Source organism: Aythya ferina, assembly GCF_964211825.1.
Source record: "Aythya ferina genome assembly, chromosome: 3".
In the NCBI taxonomy this organism is placed as follows: Eukaryota; Metazoa; Chordata; class Aves; order Anseriformes; family Anatidae; genus Aythya; species Aythya ferina.
Genome location: NC_140298.1, coordinates 55,982,915 through 56,002,079, shown reverse-complemented (window position 1 = coordinate 56,002,079; position 19,165 = coordinate 55,982,915). Strand labels below are relative to the sequence as shown.

Here is a 19,165-nt window from a genome sequence, read left to right as displayed (position 1 = left end):
TATATAGCACATGACAGCAGGTGGAAATTCACAGGCAGGAAGCAGCATCATGGGGCAGGACTGAGATTCTGTGAAATTTCTGCCTTCCTCTTTCCTTTTAGAGGAGCTACTCTTTTTTTTTTTTTTTTCCTTAAAGAAGACGAAGAGAAAAAAAAAAAAAAAAAAAAAGACAAGCTTGTAGCTGTTATGCATGGAAAAGATGAGACACTTGCCAGGTAAAAGTTCCATCTTGCATCACGACGGTGAGGTGGGATGTGCAGAGGGGGCTGCAGTGTGGGCAGCTGCTCACTGCTAAAGGGCAGCGGGTGCCGTCTGCTCTTTGAGTGCCCGGAGACCTGAGATTTGGTAGCATAAAGGCACGCCGACAAATCAACTTATGCTTAGAATATTTAAAAAGAAGGGGGGTGGAATAGCCAAGATTCGGAGAAATGTTTTTGTATATATATATTTTTTTTTTTTGCAAAACTAATGGCAACGGCTTAATGTCTGAAAGCAAATGTAGGCACACACTTTGCAAGTGCCAGCTAGTTCTTGAGTATCCAAGGACTGGACAGGCTGGAAATGGATTATCTGATAAAGTTACATTGGGTGGTGAGGTTTTCATTGCTGAAGATGAGTGAAGTTTAAAAAATAAACTGCATGAAAAGGAGAACACTCCAATTTTAAAATGCTACTCTATTTTTATAGAAGTGATGTTATGTAATAATACAGTAATGGATAACACTATGTAATAAAAAATCTCAAATAAAATATTTCTTAGTTAGAACTGTGTGTATATATCCAAATAAAAAAGAGATTAATTCAGATGAAGAGTTCAAAAAAATCCAGGAGAAATCCACCTGTGCCACTGCCTCACTGCCCAAAACGTGACCTTTCAGGGTCTGTTACTGACTCCCTCCAGCATGGGCACTTCACTTCCCTACTGCAGTTTAGCCATCAGGGACAGGGACATAATGACAGCAGGACTTACTTTACAGGGTTATCATGAAAACTCATGATTTGTAAAATGCAGGAGTGAGCTCTGATGATTCCCTGACACAGGCAAATTGTGATACAGTGTTCTGGGTACCAGTCTTTTCCTCTAATGAAGCAGAAGGGCTAGAGCTGGGCACCAAAGGGCTGGGAATGTTTCAGCAGTGGATTTAGCAGGGAAGGAGGCGTGTGGAACTGTGGTCTCTCTGCTGCTTCCTCCGGAGGATGCTCTGCTTCATATCTGCCGGGGCTGAGGCTGTGTCGTAGCCCGTTATGGCTACATCCGCTGCTGAATTCACCCTGCGAGCCACTCTTTGCATAACCACATCAGATCTGTCCCGTGGACTATTGGCCCAGGTACGTCTCTGTGAAGCAGACAGCTGGTCTCAGCTCGGTTCTGCTTGGCAGAAATCCAGAGTACAAAATTCACTTTTGGTTAGACAGAGGTGCATCCAGAAGGGGAAAAGGAAAGCTACTCTGGTTTTGTGGAGGTGGTGGGGCTGACCTTTCAAGTCCTCTGGAGAGTCATAATTTCTGTGCTTCTGTAGGTACACAATTCTGTAGTCTTGTTTAGGGATAAAACTGAGTTAGATGAGTCAAAACCAATTACTCTACAGAACTGCGTATTTAATAGTGATTGTTTAGTTACTGCTGTAACTGATTTTTTGTTAATTAAGAGCCCCATTAGATGTTAAAGCACATATGTCATTTTCCTACTAAATTCCATGGGCTGATTTACATCCTTAGGAAAATATTGCCATCCTGCACAGGGTCCTCTTGAGCATTTCAAAGAGGCATAGAAAGGTTTCATAGATTTTTTCTGAGGCTTGGTGGCAGCTGCAGCACCCCTGCTGACAGTCCCGGCAGGACTTCTGCGACAAGGAGCATCTATTTTTCAGTACGTGTCTGGTAAGTGTGTGTCTGAATATTTCTGTCTGTTAAGCATCTAGGAGGAATAGGGGACCTCTGTCATTCAGTTCTGCTTTGCCCTCACTTCCAGCAGCACATACAGACCTATTTCTGAGCTCAGCCTGTTCCACGGTTAAGACACAGGGTTTGATCTGGAAAATGTGTGACTGGTGAAGAAAATGAGAGTTTAATGGGGGGTGATTAGCTGGGCCAGAAGCTCAGCTTACAAATAGGACACAGCTGTACACAGGGCATAATGCTCTGAATTTCCCAGGAGGAGAGCTACGGTAATGAGGGGTGTATTGATAGCACGTCCTAGACTGCCAGTTAGCACGCTCTGCTGTATCTCTGTCTAATTAGTTCCCATTTATTAACAATTTGGGGGATATAATGGCCATTGTACATGGAAGGCATGTGTATAGGCCTGCCTGTACATATGGAAATTGTTTGTTTTTTCACCCTCATGAATTCATTTGTTTTTTATAACTCTTGTATGCCATGTTTCACAAACATACAACTTGTGCCAGAAGGATTTTAAAGCAGATTATTTCATTGCAAACAAGCACGGCCCATCCGAACCGCAGGCATCCTGAAAAGCCATGGAGTAACGCTACGGAGCTGGAGCTGTCTGCGGGTGATGTTTTTCTCCCAAGCAATCCCTAAGTGAATGCACTCCCCTTCAAAGACACGGGCACATTGACATAAGTGTCAGGACGTGGGGCAGGGGGATTTACAGGGGTTTGAGGTACTGTCTGTGTATGAGCCAGGACATCAGACTGATGCTTCTGCTTCCCACCATGCTCAGGCAGCCCATTTTCCCTCCCAGGGCATGGCTGCTGTTGTGGCCCACTCCCAAGCACTTTGTCCAGCCAGCTTTTGGAGAGAGGGTTTATACATTACTCGGTGCCAACACAGACCAAATGGTGACTAAATCTTTCTAACTGCAATCAAACGAAACGTCTTCTCTCTCTGCAACAACCCCATGCAGTGGCTTCGTGAAAGAACCCAGCGCTGTAGCAATGAAGAGGCAGCATCAGCTGGGAGAAGGAAAGAATCAAGAGCTGGTGGTAAACAAAAGAACAAAGACACAACTAATCTGCTGCGGCTGGGAAATGTCTGTTTTTCTTCTCTTCTTATCAAACCACAAATGGGAAAATCCCAGCCATAGCTCACTTTTGTTTGTTTCAGCACCACAGTACTGCATGTTTGACATGACGGCTCTTAGAAAAGGGGGAGTGTGTGAACAAATCCTGAAACCTGCCATTGTCTTGTCGTCTCTCCAGCAAGAAAACAGCAGAAGTATAGCTGTGAGAAGCTCACAACAAGATGCGCCTGGAGCACTGCCTCTTTCAAGCCTGTATATAATCCCACAGAAAGAGCCAAGTTCAGCACCAGTGCCTCTCAATACAGAAAACCAATTGTATTCCAGCTTCAGCTTCACTGGCACAATTGCAGTCTCCCAAGGGAACAGTAGGAACATTTACCAAAATAAGGAAAGCAATTATGCCGAAGTCAGAGTTGTTTTTTTTTTTCTTCTTCTCCTTTTTTTTTTTTTTTTCTCTTTTCTTCTGGGGAGGGGAGAGAGGGGGATGAAAGCTCTGCATGATCTGTGCACTGAGTCAAAGAACAAAGTGTGAGGATTGCAGGGAATGGGGCACATTTCTACACATCTTCTGAATGCAGCTGCCATTTCTTACCACTCTCCAGAGTGTGTTGCCTACATCCCACAGGCACAGTCCAAGGTTTGATCACTGAAAAGAGCATGGTCTGAGCTCTAATCAGACCAGTCCCTACCCTCTACCAGTAATAGTTCAAAGCCAGATCCATGAAGCCGAATGATGCTGAATTCTTACAGTTTTAGTCATGTGGGACCTGGGTTCATGATACCCTTGCTTTTGGAAAGTGAAACCCGCTGTCATTTTTTCCCAGATCTGCTCTGTTATTTTTATCCTTAATCAGATATCAGGGTTAGACTGCAATGTGGGTGCACCACCCTTCTGTATGCTGGCTTACTACTGCACAGGAAGAAGTTACAGAACAAAAATAATACTGTAGATACAGTCTGGGGAGTATTCTGTGCCCTTCCCATGACACCCATTTTTTGTTTGCTCTTGTTTTGCAGGATGGTTTGTTTGATCTTTCATGGGTACTCCCTCCTCCCCCAAGAATATTTTGGCAGCTGTAAAGATTTTTGTAAGTTATCAGCTGACTATTTCCACTGGGTGTTTTTTAGATGTGGAGAACTAGTGTATTTATATCATTTTTCAAAGGATTTGTGCTGGTGTTCAGCTTGCTGGTATATCTAAAGAGGCACTTGAGAGCCACTCATTCCTTGGGCTGCCTGAGGTGGCCAGCACAAAGGCCTCCATGAATTTAGGTTGCCCATTATTTCTGACTGAGAAGATGCAGATCTCAGCCCTTGCTCACTTACAATAAACAACAAAAGTAAACCGTAGAGAATACATGTAATTAGGTTTCAATTCAATTCTCTTTGAGGTTTCTGGTTGAAGGTACTCAAAAAGGATCAAAAGTGGGATGCTACTCATTTTGTTGGTGATAATGCTATTCCAGTAGGTTTCTCACTTATTTTGCTTCTTTCTGTTGTCCATTCATGAATCAGAAACTGTTATGGTGCTATTCTGCTAGGTTCATTTGCTCTCAGGTATAGATCTTACTTCTTACCGAAACCAGAGAGGTGTGAATCTTGATTTTGCATTTCAGGATTAATGCAAGTGTTTCCTTTTAGATTTTGGTTGACATAGGCTTGTATCTCTCCTGCCTCTGCACTTTGTGTTTTGCTTTGAATTTCAGCATCAAAACAATCTCAAACCTCAAAATGGCAATCAGTGGAAATGAGAGAACCTGGATTTCACATTGATTTCTGACTTGCACATGATTTTCAGGTGTAAGTCATCCTACTTTCACACACACATATAAAAAAATTCTGCAGGCTGCCAATGCCCTAGGAACCAGTCCAGAATAAAACCAAAAAAACTTGTTCTGAGTGTAATTTTGGGATTCTTTGTATATGTATCACGCAGATACAAAGCTAGAGAAGAAAACCAGGCTCAGGAGCGGCAAGACCTCCCAGACCCAGTGCTAGCACGGGAGCTGTTCCAGACACAGAAACTGCCCATTTCCTTGAACACAGCTCTCACTGGATGCACCCAGGAGGAATAACCAGAAGTAGCTGGAGTTTCATCTCCAGTTGGGTTTCCCTGAGCCCTGGCGTTATGACAGAATATCCCCAAACTCTTCATTGTAACGATGCCCTTGTGAGTGCATTGTTCCTGTGTTGTACCTGCTTCCTAGGTAATGGGCAGAAATGCCAGATCCTCATCAGCACTAAATGAACCATGAATGGAAACGTTTACGACCACAGACCTGACTCAATCCTCCAGGCAAATGCAGCATCAGCAAGGTAAATCTTTCCAAGCGTATCTCTGCTGGCTGGAATCAAGCTCCCCCAAGTACATTTGGTCCTGTACTTGGGAGCCTTATTTGCTGTCGTGCCCTCTGTCCTTGTGTATGCACATCCACACACAGCAAAATAAAATGTTCTTCATGAATTTTTGGCCGCCCATCAAAATCAAGATGATAAATTCGAAGCAAACATCTCCATATTAGCTGGTGATAAATTCAAGGCAAACATCTCCATATTAGCTGGTGACTGCCATTTTGTTGCTACTAGCAACAGCTGCTGTGTTGCTGCTTTTTATAAACACTCCGTTTTTGTATTGCTGTCCCACTTTGAAGCGGGACTACCTTATGAGGATCTCATGAAGCGAGTGCCTCGCCTGGCATGGGCTCTGGCTCCTACCACAGGGTACTGGGAGGTCTCTGGGCAAAGGGGACCTGTTGCTCTGCAGAGGGGACATGGGGAGGATGGAGGTGCCCCACACCACAGCAGACCATCCTCAGGCACCAGCACTGACTGGAACCATGCGGAGCCAGGGCAGCCAGATCTCAGCCTCTGCATCTGCAAAAGCACAGTGGCTCTTTCAGGCTGGGAACAAGAGAGGATTTCCTCTCTTGGAAAGAGAGGGTCTTTCCGAGCAGGATCTGGGATTGCCTTCTAGTGAGAGCAAAGCAGGGGCTGTCGGAAGGTCTTCTGTGATGAGTTCAGCTGTATTGACTCATTGCTCGAGAGGGTTCAGCCCGACAGCTGTTCTGTTCAGGCCTGCATCCCTTAAAATTGGCTTTTAATTACTGCTGCTGCCACTCAGACCAGGTGCTGTTATGTCTGTATTTGCTTATTCCACTCTGTGTTCCTGCTCTGAACCCTGCCTTTGCTTTCAGATCTGCAGTCCTGCAGAGATGACAGTAAGGAGTATGAAGAGAAGGCAACTACTTGCCACCTTGTCCATTTGCCAGCTCAGTGGTGGCTGAGATTTGAATGGAAGATTTTTTTTTCTCCCTTTCCACTTCCTTTTAAAGGCTTGTTTGACCTTTACCTTTTCACCAATTTATCAGATTAACATGTTTCTTTGGGATTTTTTTACTCTGAAAACAATCACTGCGTGTGGTCTTACAGTCATGAACTGCCTTATTTAGTATTAGCAAGAAAGTTTGCAATGGGGAGGATATATCTTTTATCAGAGCAACTCATATAGGTACAAGGCCCTTTCCCAGGTCTGAAAAGAAGCACCTACTTGTCTTCAATCTAAAGACAAGTTGAGAGTAAATGCTCTGAAATTTACTAGAAACAAGATAGTTACTCCTTTTCCAAAGGGAGACTGAACCCCCTTACCTCTACACACCATCAGATATCAAGATACTAAACCAAAAGATGTGGAGTCCAGCAACGACTGTAATATTTCTGTAGGCCAAATACCATATCATTTCAGTGTTAGTATTCCCTGTCCTTGTGTAGGTTAATAGAATAATATTCAGAAAGTAAAAATGAACACCCACTATTCGATAAGTCATGCCAAACCTAAGATGCTGTTACATTTGAAAGGTGGTCTTACTTCCACTCGGTAGGTAACAAGTGCTATTGCAGTACACACAGATGCCCAGAGTGTATCTTTCAAACATAACACCCTGAAATTATGATAGCTCTGAGTTAGTCATCTCCAATGCTACACTCAGCTAAAACATTTGCTAAACTCAGGCACTGAAATGCAACATATCACTGTAATTGACTCCTGTCCGTGCTATTTAAAGAGAGCCAGATGTGCTAGAAGAGGAGTTTCAGAGGCCTGCGTTATGTCCCAGCAGTGGTCCCTCCTCCCTGCAACATTTCTGTTTACTTCCAGAACTGCACATTCCCAGAGTTTTCTTTGGATGAGAGTGTGCTGCAATGTAAACCTGTCATAACTGTGAGACTGACATGAATAAGCAATGCAGATAATATTTCTGGATTGACCTTAAAGAAAGATCCTAAAGAATGACACAGGCAAGAAAACAAGTAGTTACTATGATACTTAAACAGGCTTACCCGTGAAACAAATAGTTCAGTAATACCCCAATTACAGATTTTTTAGTCCAGCTAAAAACTGTAATTACATCAGTGGATTGGGGTTCTGTAGTTTAACTCTAGGAGATGCTTTGTTTTGCCCTTGATTTTTTGCACAACAGAGCTTGCCTTCTTTCTGTCTCAATTTCTCCTAAATAACATGCAGAAAATAAAAGGTCACTGCACAGTGTAGGATGCTTTGATATCTACCAGTGAAAAGTGGTACATACAGGAGAACCCGGTAAAGAGTTTGGAAGCTGTTGCCTCTTCTGCTTCCTATGTGCCACATAGCAAAGAGAAGAGCTTAATTTTAACCTTATTGAGAAATCTTTGACAAATGGAAGCATTTTAAATGCATCATCCGTGAGGACAATATGTTACTTTCTAGGCATTACCTGTGTCCCTCAGGGTCTTTGCAGTTCTACTTACCACATGGAAATGTGATGTGAAACCTTCTAGCCAGATCAAATGGTCACTTATTTTAAGCATGCAGCTTATTGTCATGAAGAAATACACCAATGTCACAAATAAATGACCATTCAATACGGTAACAGACCTAACCATTTTATATAAATTCTGCAGGTAACTCCCCTCCCTTTGCCTGCCCTTTGGTTTGGGACCTGGCACAGGGATACCTGCACAGTCACAGCAGAGGCTATGTCAAAATCTTTATCTTCAGACAAACAAAACTTTTACCAGAGTTAGCTGGATTTTGTCCTTTTTATGTTTTTAATCTCAGGCTCCCAGTTTCACAGGCAACAGTTATGTGACTCCACTTCTTTTCCAGCTGTTCTTTTACCCTCTACCACCCCCAGTAAGTTTTAGTGTCCAGGTTAATTTCAGTCACAACAGGCAAGTGATCTACTCTTCTCCAAAGCAATGAATTTCCTACAAACACTTTGGAAGTTAGTGCCTGGTGTGTAGAAAAAAAGACTGAGAGAATTTTGGCTAGGATTTGGCCAGTATTCTGTGTAGATAAAGTGATTTTAAAGAAACTAAGAAAAAAAGATGTCTGTAGTTTCTGGTTTGGTTTCTAGATGCTGAATTATGTTATATTGATTGAAAAAAAAAAAAAATCTTCAACTTGGAAATAATTGCTTAAGTTCTTACACAGTGGTAATCCTCTAAAAAGGAAATTACAGTCAGACACTATGTTTTTTTCCTCTTCCTTCTCTTTTTCTTTCTTCTTTATTTTTGCTTAGCAGATCCTAGCTCTAGTTCCCCAAAAGGCAATTTGCTTGGTTCTCTTTTTCTCAAAATGAAAGGTACCACAAGTTGTCTACATTTGGAAATTTTGCAGAATTAATTCTCCCGCCAAAAATACCTTCCCTCACAGTGGTTTGTGCTGCTGTGTCTGTATTGGTGCAGGTATAACTGAAAAAGTCCTGACTCCTGCAGCCTTGGTCCCCATGCAACCCAGATAAAGAAGTGCCACCATTCTGATGTAGGTAGTGTTCAAAATTAATTTTAAACAGGGAAAAGTGACAGCAAAAATGGGGAAAAATCCCAAAATTTGTTGTCAGGTTGTGCTCTTATGAAAGGACACCCATAAAAACCTTCTGTCTTGAAATATTCTAGTATTTTGACTGTTTTTTTTTCTGTCCTCAGAATGGGGGATTTCCATTAGAAACTACTGACTCTTTCACAATGATACACATGAGGGTTCTACCCTATATAGCCAAATATCTGTTCCTTAGAAGAGAAGAGGGGATGGAAACAGTATTTACCCACTTGTGGGATCTTATCTCCCTTGCCATGCCCTCCGCACCATTTCAGCAGGAGGAGGCTGGAGCTGGCTTTGGCAGCCACGGGCCACATCGTGCTGGGGAGTTACCCCTGAGGGCTCTGTTGAGGAAGTGGAGCCAAGGACCAGATCCTCAAAATATCTGAGGACATATCTTCTTTTTAATCACTTAAGCACCTCAATTTTAAATAGGAGTTGGGAACTTAATTGTCTTGACATATTTCTTACTTTCGAAACCCTGCCTTAGAATAACATATGGGGGCACAGTGAGATGTTTCCCCTAGTGTAGCTTCCTTTAGCATAAGTGGAGACTGGATCTCTGAGATCTTAGTCATGTCTCTATCATGGTGCCATGCTGTATTGACTTTTACCATGTTAATTATCTTGTGCACAAGCAGAAGAAGTCCTTCCTTTTACACAAACCTGATGTAGTAAAGTGATATGCGTGCTAAAAGGAAATTGAGCAACGTACCATTTACTTTAATAAGTAGCGTTGAAATACAAAGAGCAAAATATGAATCCTGCTAAAGATTCACAGGAGTTCAGGAGGTGTTTTGATGTGCCCCTAAAATATACAACAATAACAGAAATGTAGAGAAAAACATGAACCAATATTATCTGATGATGCCTAACAGCACTTGTACGTGTCATAGTTAATTTGTGCTGTAGACTCCCCAGTCATTGCAGGGCCTCACCTCACTGTTACTGGCTAACACGATTACTATTCACCAGCCTGTCCAAATAACAACTAAATGCAGGAACTTTTAAGGCCAAGCTCATGTCAGTACCAATCCAGCAACAGCAGCAGCTGCTGTGCTGAGAATATCTGAGCACATATCTGAGAGATGTCTCAGATCTAAGACATCTGAGATCTGAGAATATCTGAGAGATGTCAAAACAGCCACTACAGATCAGGGAGGAGGGAGATGGCTTGGTTAGCTGAACAGCTTCCACCTGTACTCAGGCACATACATAATGCCATGAGGTGGGGAGGCAGCAACTGACAGAGATGCTGGGTGAGGAGCGGGCTAACTTCTCAGATGCAAATACACATTCTGATTTTTGAGACAGCAGGTTGGTGTGAGCTACCATGACTTGTTTGTTTGTTTTTGACACAACCCTTACGATGATGAAAGGTTCAAGTGTCTCAGATGGTGCATAGTGGGGGGGCTTGTGACAAGGGCATTTGGATGACATCTTCAGGGAGATGACAAATAATTGTTAGAAAAGAAAAGTAATTCTTTAATACCTATGAAAATGTGATATTCTTCTCTTTTTCTCTCATCTCTTTTCAGACCATGGTCTGAGGGTAAGTGGAGTAAGAAAATTAGATGCTAGTGAAAGTTAGATATAATGATATGCAGCTTTCAAACTCAGGCTCCCAGACATTGAAAGCTGAAGTAAAAGGATGCATGTACCTGCAAAACAAAGTAATAAAGACACTTTTGGTTTCTTACTAGTAAAGACCTGGGAAATTGCACTGAAAACAGAAAGTGATTCTGGCTGTTGAGCCAAACTGGGAAGCGTCCACTTTATGGTTGCCTGGGCAAAACTATGTTAGCTGTCCTGTGTCCATGAGTTCTGATAATGCCTCCAGTTATATGACTGGATATCTCTTTTTTTCATAAGATCCCTGTCACATTCTGTGTTTGAAATGAATGTATGAGTTGGCCTAAGATAAACACAAATAATATTTGTACCTTTCTTAGCTCAGAACTTTTGAATACCTCTCATTGCAACCCATGTGATGCTTTCTAACCCATCTTTATTCCTGCTTTGAGATATCACACAGTTTGCTGTGATTAGGTTTCCTTTCCACACTGTTCAACTTCTCTTGTCTGTGGCCCATCCAAACTGATTTTTTTCCTGGAAATGGATTCCCCACTAGACTTACTGTTTCCCTCATGATTTCCTGGAACATGTTTCACAAGAGGGCAGTAAGGCAGTTACTTCCTCAGTTTGTGGAGATATTTATCTCAACAGCCCAATGTAACAAACATCCATTAACCGACATCACAGAAAACGATGTTGCAATTAAAAACCCACCCAGTGAATTTAACTTTCATTTTACTAGTTTGAAGCAAAAGATGGGGAAGTGGCCCAATAGTGGTTGTTCTGGGACTGGCATTAAGTTTCTCTCCAGCCTAGTTTTCCCACTGTTGTTTAGTTGAGTGCAGCTCTTAAATATGCGCTTCCTGTTTCTTGGGAAATACCTTGCAAGACTGGAGTTTTGTCCGATCCAAATACAATTTTCTTCTGAAAAATGTTACAACTCAGAAACTTTTCATGGGGTAGATAAAGTGTTCCTCAGCCAATTCTTCCTCCCATATCTGACAGGATCAGGAATTCCTCACTGAATAGGGGCCAAAAAAGCCATGGAGAATTGGGTTTGGATGCCAGTCACCAAGGGCTAGTGAATCTAAATCCCTTCAGCTCCGAGCACCTGCTGTAAGTTTCTCCTGGAGCAATGCTGGTGCTGGATGTGCCTCCACCAGCCAAGTCCCATTCCAGGATGAAGGAGCACTGCTTTTAGGCAGGAAATACACACAGTCTTTTCCCTTCCATTTCCCCATTCCTACTTCTGCTGAACTTAAGGCTGCTGCTTACCTTGAGCCTCTCTGTATCCATATAATTCTTGCCAGGCCTGCAGTGTAAGGATAGTACCTTAGATCAGTCACAGCAATGTCTGAGTGAGCAACAGCCCATCATCTGGGCTCTGCTCTGACTGCCATAGATACTTACGTAGAGAAAGTCTCCTCACCTTGCTGCTGGCTAAAGGGTAGGGGAAGGCCTGTGGTGCGATGTGCTCCGAGAGCATACTCCTACCTCTCAACTCACAGCACTTTGGAGGAGGGAAAAACCTCGGTTCCTGCATGTATCCCCACATGCAAATGGGGAACAGAGACAGGGGGTCATCTCCCTGATCATACAGAAAGGGAGGCTGGAGACCAGGACCATGGTCACATCTCAGTGGTACCAAAATGTCGTGCCCACAGAGGTGTTCTCCATTGCACGTGGCACTGGACAAAGGAGGTGGGGTAAAAGGCAGACTTGCTTGTCCTTCTTTAGCACATTAAGAGCAGCAAATCACAAAATGACTAAAGACTTGTCTGGTGCAAAGGCGCGTAAAGCAAGAAGTCCTTCCAGTCTCTTTCAGTCCCGTATCTCTACAACTTGTATAGATCCCATTTATTGGTGAGCTCTGTCGTGTTCTCTAGATTTTATGCAGGGAGTACAGTTCTTCCAGAGCTGTCACAGCCTGAAATTGAAGAAGACTGGATTGCTAAGAGGAATGATGTTGACTGGTACTTAACTGGTTTTAGAAAACTCCTAAGAGAAAGCAAATAGGTGGTTTTCTGTGACCAAGACTGACCACTTTCCATCTGGTGTGGAGTAAACAGATGATGCACCCTTGCACATCTGCCTTTCTTGTTCCAGTTGCCTACACATGCACATCTCTTTGCCTATCCCACCTGCAAACTTGGCTTGTTGTTGTGATGCTTCACACTTGCTGCATGAGCTGTTTACAAGGGGGGGAAGATCAATTCAGAATAATGTGATCACATTAAAAAAAAAATTTTGCCTCTACTTTCACTTCCCATATTCTGACACCAGCCTGAGATAGCCCAGATAGGATGGTAGATAAACGTCATGCTATACAATCCAGTACAATGGTGCAAAATAACTCCATAATTCACAAGAAAATAACAGTAAAGAAGATGATGAGCCAGGCAAGGATAAGAGAACTGCAACATTTGAAGTTGAATACCCTGTGCTCTTCACATCTGTGCACTGCCATCTCACTGCACAAAACCCGTACCTCAGCAGGACCCAGCATGTGCTTCAGGCAGAAAGTCATGTCACATCTGCAGAGAGGAGCAGCAGGGACTTACTTCTAGGTCACTTTCTTAGGGCAGCCTTCTATTAGAGGGTGATTTTATTGAGGCAGAGCCTTGGGAATGGATGCACAGAGTCTTAGGTGGTGGAAATCAACAACAGTTGGTGCTATGAAGACAGGCTGGCTGGCTCTGCCATGGTTTTTGACCTATGACACATCTCTGTCTTTTTTCTCCAGCCTGCCATTTGCTGGTATCCCAACAGTGAAATCACAGAAGCATGAGACATATACTTCCATTTTGGGACATGATGATTATAATCAATTTTGTGTGTGGCAAAAGTAACTGATGAAGGAAAGAAGACCAAACTTCTACTTGCTCAAGGTGCTGTTCAAACACGAGCACAAAATAACAGCTTTCACTCAAAGAGGATGCAAAGTCTGAGATTGCTTGTGGACACACCCAATCTCAGCCTTTGACAAAATGGGGTGTTATGAGGATCCAAAGAGACCTGATGTGCCAGTGCAAAAGGTAATGGGCATAATACATATCAGGTATTTCCTCTGTCTAAGCTGATACATCTATATCCAAGTTCATCAGCTAGACTTCCTCCACAGTCCAGAAAAAAAGCAACCCATGCCTCCTAAGGTAGGAACCTATGTCAGATCAGAGGGTTTCTGCAGCTGGAGATGACTTTTTCTTCCCATTTACTACAAAGGGGCTTGCACCATTGGCTCAGATACTGAGTATTTCCCACAGCACCATACATGGGTGGTACACATGTAGTATACTCAGAGTAGCATACACAGCACAGCATGCTTTCTTCAGTCTAAGAGGAAAACTGGAGTAAGCCCATCTTTCAGATGAAGAAATAAAGTGGAAGTGAATGAAGTCTTCATCTTGCTTTTCTCTATAGAAAAGAGCTTCTGTCAGTTCCTGATAAAGGACATTCTCGTTGTGCAGCTCTAGTGAAATAACACAACCGTTTTCCTTCCACCTTAACTTTAGCTTCTTAAACTGCTCTCTTCAGCAGTAGTTCTCACTCTTCTTTTATGCACCGAGATCCATTTCATTTACTTACCAAGGTTCCCTTCAGTGGAATTTGTCTGTACTGCTCTCATGCCTCCCTTATGACAAAGGAAGGTTTGGATTCCCATGTCTTGTTTAGGTTGAATTTTTGGTTTGGTGATGGTGGGTGTTTTTTTGTTTCTTTGTTTGTTTTTTTCCTGACAGGTTTATAATAGCTGCTTGGGAATAAAATAATGGCAAATCTGCTGCTGCTGTCTGCCTACCTTTTACTCCTGGGAACTGTTGGGGTGGGCCAAGGGAGAATGATGAGTGCAATAGTGTGAACTTCCCCTTCTTTGGAAAAGCCTGTTCATACCACTTCATCTGGTCTTGAGACGAGGAGCGGCTGAGGGAGCTGGGCTTGTTCAGCCTGGAGAAGAGGAGGCTCAGGGGCGACCTTATCGCTCTTTATAGGTACCTCAAGGGAGGCTGTAGCAAGGTGGGGGTTGGCCTGTTCTCCCACGTGCCTGGTGACAGGATGAGGGGGAATGGGCTTAAGTTGAGCCAGGGGAGTTTTAGGTTAGATGTTAGGAAGAACTTCACTGAAAGGGTTGTGAGGCACTGGAACAGGCTGCCCAGGGAAGTGGTGGAGTCACCATCCCTGGAGGTCTTTAAAAGACATTTAGATGTAGAGCTTAGGGAAATGGTTTAGTGGGGACTGTTAGCGTTAGGTCAGAGGTTGGACTCGATGACCTTGAGGTCTCTTCCAACCTAGAAAATTCTGTGATTCTGTGAGACTGTGCTGGTACCTTACAAAGGCCACATCCATAGGTAAGCCACTGTGTTGGGCTTGCAGGTTGAAAGGCCTGGCAGGAGGCATGGACATGCCTCTCAGCAGGTGGGTGTAACATCCAACACTCAGCTCTCCTAAGACGGTCTCTGTAGCTCTGTGGACTCCTTATTTTCTCCAGTGCTCAACCATAGTTGCCTAGCATCAGTGCCTGTTGCAACTCATTTGTATGAATGCTGAAAAAGATCTGTTGTGCTCCCCCAGTCACTGAAGCAAGAAGGAGAGGAGATGGTATCCTTCTCCTTCTTATCTCTACCCTTTACTACCCATGTTTGGATCCTGGATCCCACCTTAGAGCAGTCTCATCAGGAACCCCTTGGGAATGGTCTTGCAGCTGCAAGCAACTGGGGGCCCACTCAGCCCTGACCTCTGTCTTCAGTGACAGCTGTAAGAAAGGATCTTTCCTCTCTGGTCAAGGTTTGTGTCAAGAGTAATCCCCTTGTTTGGGCCTTTGCATATCTCTTTCTTTATAAGGATACTTGGAAATAGGGGTTTGAGAATACATGATGCTGCAAAATGGGGAAGATAACCTTCCACAAGGGCCGTGGCAGCAGGTCTGCTGACTCATGTGCCTGAGAGGAACATCAGAGAGATTTTCTCTGTAATGCTGGTTCATGTGACTGTGAGCATCATGTGATACATGGCGGCTGTTTGGTGTCTTGCTTCAGTACTTGGTGGCTTATTGTGCAAACATTGAAGTTTGCTACAACTTAGCTATGCCTGGTTTCTTTTAAATGCCTGGTTTCTTTTAAATGAGCTCTTCGTTTTGTCACCTGTAAAATAACTCAGTTTGGCTTGTGGTATTTGTTTGAAAACAACTTTGCGACTTCTGCTGTTTGAGAAACTTGACAAATCCCTGTCCATTCCCGTGACCAGAATTCTCCATTTGCTTGTACATGTTGGGCATCATTCATTATCCTCACAGCAGCTGTGGCAGGGTTTACCAGATTTATTCCAGCAAGGGTCAGACTTACTTGCACAGTGTTAGGCCTGGACAAAATTGCAGCCAGAGATTAACTTCACTGCAACTCATTTGTGCTGAGGAATTTGAGGTATCACTGCCTGAGTCCATGCCCATGGCTGTCTGCATTCAGGAAAGTCCTGGGGAGCCCTGTGAACACAGACCTAGGGCTGTGTTTTCTACTTGTTGTTCTTCTTGTTCACTCAGGCAAAAGCTGGGGCAGGGTCAGCTGCCAGCTTTACATTGCACGTTGGGGCTGGGAAATACTAGCATGGGTGCAGTTGGAAATATATTCTAACAGACTACTTAGTCAAGAATTACAAATCACAGTGATATTTGAAAAAGCCAGAGATGGGTTTTCAGATTAGCTGGGATCTCAGACAAAAATCCACAGCTGCCAAATTCATGCTTCAGTAAATGTCTTTGAGTCAGCCCAAACTGAAGCGAAATCTCTCTCTCTCGTGTCCCTGTCAACATCACTCCTGGCTGAATTTTTTCACTCTTGTGGTGTTACTTTCACAAATGACTTTAAGCCTTTGCAGACCTTCAGAAATCAGAATACACATGAGAAATTCTGAAAACCTGTATTTGTCAACCCAGATACAAACAACTCTTCTGCAGATTACTGCTTACACTTGTGCGGACTGCATTTCAAATATGTTGAGTGTGGTTTGTGTTGAGCAAGCCAACTCATTGGGGCACTTCATCCATCCTGCCATGTTCCTGAGGAGCCTCAGCCTCCCCTCGCTTGACAGACTTCGTTGACTGCAACCTCAGCACAGCAGCACCTCTGCCATACTCCACACCTCCAGGACACAAGAGAGATGGAGAAGATGGGCTGTGCAAGGTGACAAAAAGACACACACAGAGTGGCCACACTCTTCTCTAGGTCTCCTCAAGTCCTGGATGGTCCCTGGGGACCTGCCAGCCAGCTCATAGACCTCTCTGCGCTTCTTGTCTCTGCCATATGAGGCATCTTAGTGTGAAGTCTTGAGACAAACAGCCTTGGAGACAGACTGGAGGAGGTCAGTCAAACAAATCTCTCCAGAGTATGAAACTTAGCAGGCCTGCATGCCTTTTGCAAGTATTTCCTACCCTAGAAGCAGTTGCAGCCAGACCCCAGGACCCAGGGCCAGGAGAAAGGTCAAGGAGCTCTATCTGGTACCTCCAGACACCTCCTGCCCCTGAGCCCATACGCTCTGTGCTGGAAAGGAGATGAAACCAGTGCATAACCAGTTCTGAGCCACACAAAGCCCATGTAAGGGGACTACCCCGACCTTTCTCCATGCTGATTGTGTTGAGGTGTCCATGGAGCTAATCCCCAAGCAACAGGTTCAAACATCCTGCAGACTCCTGTTCTGTGGATTGATCATGAGGCTTTGTGGTTCTCTGAACAGCCAAGAATGGTCCTATCACATTGTATTTAAGCCTTAAAGCTACTTAATAGTGGGGAAGCCCAAAAGCCTGGGTAGCAGAAGCACCCAACAAGAATGCATACCTTGTGAATGAGGTTAGCATTTGTTTTAGTTCTGGAGGTCTTAACAACTTTCTTCTACTTCCTGATTTTAGAAACAGTTTGGGGAACATCCTTTCTTGTGCTATTCTGGAACTTCTGCTTGTAGTTGCAATTGAAAGTAAGATCTCTGAAGACGTGTGGTGGTGGGAAGCCCCTACAGGTGACCACAGCTAACCTCTGTATCCAGATAATCATCAGCTTGTGGAAGACATGAATACAGATGAATTCTTTGGCTTAAGCCATCTCATGGGAGAAAAAAAGTGTCCGTAAAACGTAGGAGTGTGGGAGTGAGCAGATCGTATCAGACCGACGAACCACCTAATCCAAGTTTCTACCTTTAATGGCAACTATTGTTACTTGAAATAGATGCAATACTTAAATGCTCATGTCTTTACAAATAAACTATTTATTCCAAGACCCTGGTTCATTAGCATTATTTTCTCTTGACAAAAGAAGTATAAGAGAAGGCTGAACTAGGTTCTTATTTAATTAGGAACCATTTGCCTAAAAAGAAGGAGTCATAATAATGCTGGCGATCATTTCAGTTTTACCAGTATGTCAGCTTCTGTCCTGCGCACAAAAGAGGACATTGTTCAAAGGACAGATTAATTGTAGGGACCCTGAGTATTTTTCTTGTATTTATCCTACCTCCAAAGAGCATCAATGAAGAAATGATTGTCTGATCTATTCAACCTGTGACACATACACTGCCCTTTTGCATTAAATATTCACAGCAGGACTCTGAGTTTGCTGTCCTTGTAGGCAGAAGAGCTTCTTCTCTGCCAAAACCAATGTTTTCCATGTCACTCAGTTTTCTCAGTCATATCCAGAAAGACCTTTATTGGTTGTTCTCTGAAGAGCAGCATACAGAAAACAGTGCTTGTGGTGCTAAAGAATGACTAACAAAGTGAGTTAATGGGTTTGACTATTGCTTTAGTTCATTCACATAACATAAGCAAGATGAAAAATGCTTGAACTACCATATAGTCAAAATTCTGTGTTTAATTACTCAATTTCTTCCTTGAAGGCTCTTTAAAATTCAGCTTTTTTCATGTGTCTGCTTCAAGAAGGTAGATGAAAATGTTTTCATTCACCTTCTTCTGTCAGCCAAGAAGAGGTCAAGAAAAACAAAGACAAAATTAACAACTGTTGACAGTTCTACTGAAAACAAACAAACAAACAAACAAACAAACAAAAACACAACTAAAGATCCAGGAAAGACTGTTGCTCCTCCTTGTGCTTCTAAGCAGAAAAAAGACCAAAGCCATATCTCAGTATCGCAAAAGTGACATTGCAAATCAATTGTAAGAATTCTGCTTATCAGGGGATTTCTGATGGGAAGTTTATCTAATACAATAACTGAAACTTTTTTAATTACCCCAAACAATGGAAATGAAAAACTACATCTGAACAGACTTTGAGAAGAAATTAGATAGGAATACATTTAGATCTTTCTGCTCTTTTTCAGTCAGCTCTCCCTGCCAAGTCACTTCTCAGCAGAAATGAATAGTATTGATGAGAAACACAAGAGCCACTTTGTCCATTAGTACAACTGAGGCTGAATGAGGAGGTGTAGCCTCTGTTATTTCCCAGGCCTTCAGACCAGTAAGTTAAGTTCCCCCTGAGTAATTTGAGAAGTGCAGGCTTGATGAAGAAACGCCAACTTGTTTGAATGTAGGAGGAGAGCGATAACTCAGAGAGCTGTGGTGGGCTAGCTGACCTGTGAGAAGGCTGCATGTTTACCCCTGCAAAGAGAAAGGCTGTCTAAAAGTGTTTTCAGTGTCAGACCATGGCAGAAATTCTTTCAGAAAGCTGGTATCTTTTTCTCCCCCCAGGATTTAGAGCTTAGCTGATACTTTTACCCCAGCTGAGGGTCTTCCCAAGAATAAAAGCAGATCCTTCCTGCCAGAA

The 19,165-nt window shown here is 43.2% G+C and overlaps 1 long non-coding RNA gene across 3 annotated transcripts; it reads left to right on the top strand.

The window, feature by feature from the left end:
* The first annotated feature begins 67 nt into the window (after positions 1 to 67).
* On the top strand, positions 68 to 7,415 carry LOC311434755. Of its 3 annotated transcripts, none has more exons than XR_014691712.1 (5): positions 68 to 215; positions 1,720 to 1,870; positions 4,004 to 4,074; positions 4,923 to 5,302; positions 6,181 to 7,406. It is a non-coding gene; the product is annotated as an uncharacterized lncRNA (long non-coding RNA). The 3 variants fall into 3 exon arrangements; XR_014691711.1 differs by lacking the exon at positions 68 to 215 and adding an exon at positions 1,071 to 1,329 and having other exon boundaries at positions 1,720 to 1,881; positions 6,181 to 7,415; XR_014691713.1 differs by lacking the exon at positions 4,004 to 4,074 and having other exon boundaries at positions 117 to 215; positions 1,720 to 1,881.
* Positions 7,416 to 19,165: the final 11,750 nt, after the last annotated feature.